The sequence below is a fragment of the Vollenhovia emeryi genome, unplaced genomic scaffold (genome assembly GCF_000949405.1).
Source record: "Vollenhovia emeryi isolate VEMERY1.0 unplaced genomic scaffold, V.emery_V1.0 DF951885.1, whole genome shotgun sequence".
Classification (NCBI taxonomy): Eukaryota; Metazoa; Arthropoda; class Insecta; order Hymenoptera; family Formicidae; genus Vollenhovia; species Vollenhovia emeryi.
Genome location: NW_011954481.1, coordinates 1 through 1,047, shown reverse-complemented (window position 1 = coordinate 1,047; position 1,047 = coordinate 1). Strand labels below are relative to the sequence as shown.

Below are 1,047 nucleotides of genomic sequence, written 5' to 3'. Positions count from 1 at the left end.
AAAAATATATTATCCAGTAAAATACCGTAGAAACTAATATTTTTGGAGAAGGCAAATATATCCAAGGGATTATTAGAAACCATATCAAATTTTCCGACTTCTAGAAAACGACCACCGTTAGCTAAGCAGCGAACAGATGCTTGCAATTTTTCTTCAATTAAGGAATTCAGTACGATATCCACCCCACGACCTCTTGTACACTTCATAACCATTTGCTCAAAGCTTGTATCTCGAGAATTTCCGATATGATCCTCGGGAATAGAGGGGAATGTTTCTCTTAAAAATTGTCGCTTCTCGTCATTCCCGACAGTCGTAAACACTTCGCAACCTTCGTAAAGCGCAAGATGGATCGCAGCTTGACCAATGCCTCCAGTACCAGAATGAATCAATATTTTGTCTTCTTTTTTCATTTTACCTTTCATGTACAAGGCACAATAGCATGTGCTGTATACACACGGAATTGTTGCTGCTTCTTCCATTGTCCATGTATCAGGTATGATCCAACTGATATCATTGTTAGGTACCAAAACATTTGTTATTCCTCTAAAAAACAATTTTTAAAAGTGTAATTGTAATATATAATTTGCATATTTGTCACGTAAAATTTATATTGGTATTTGTATAAGTATGAAATGTAGTTTTTTACATTTTTTCATTATTAAAAATATTTGTAACTTAAATTAATCTATTAAAATTAAAATTAAATTGAATATTAAGTTGATACTAATTCTATAAGTTTTTTTTCGTTGAGAGTACTGTTAGAAATAATCATCATTTTACCCATATGAGCATAATCCCATTACTCTCTGTCCATGTGCATTAATACCAGCATATTCTATGCCAATGAAACAATCATTACCACTTTCAACTTTTTCAATTGATTCAGCTGTAAGTCTACCAGTAGCCATCATAATATCTTTAAAATTGAGCGGTGAATACATTACATTAACGAAATCACCGCATTTGTAACCAAAAGGTAGTTTCCTCTCTGTCCAGCTAAGAGTACTCAGATCACCTCGTACCTGTTATAAATCAATATGAATAATT

General features: G+C 32.6%; 1 pseudogene; it reads right to left on the bottom strand.

Moving 5' to 3' along the window:
* Positions 1–25: 25 nt before the first annotated feature.
* On the bottom strand, positions 26–908 carry LOC105556335 (annotated as a pseudogene).
* Between the last annotated feature and the right edge of the window lie 139 nt (positions 909–1,047).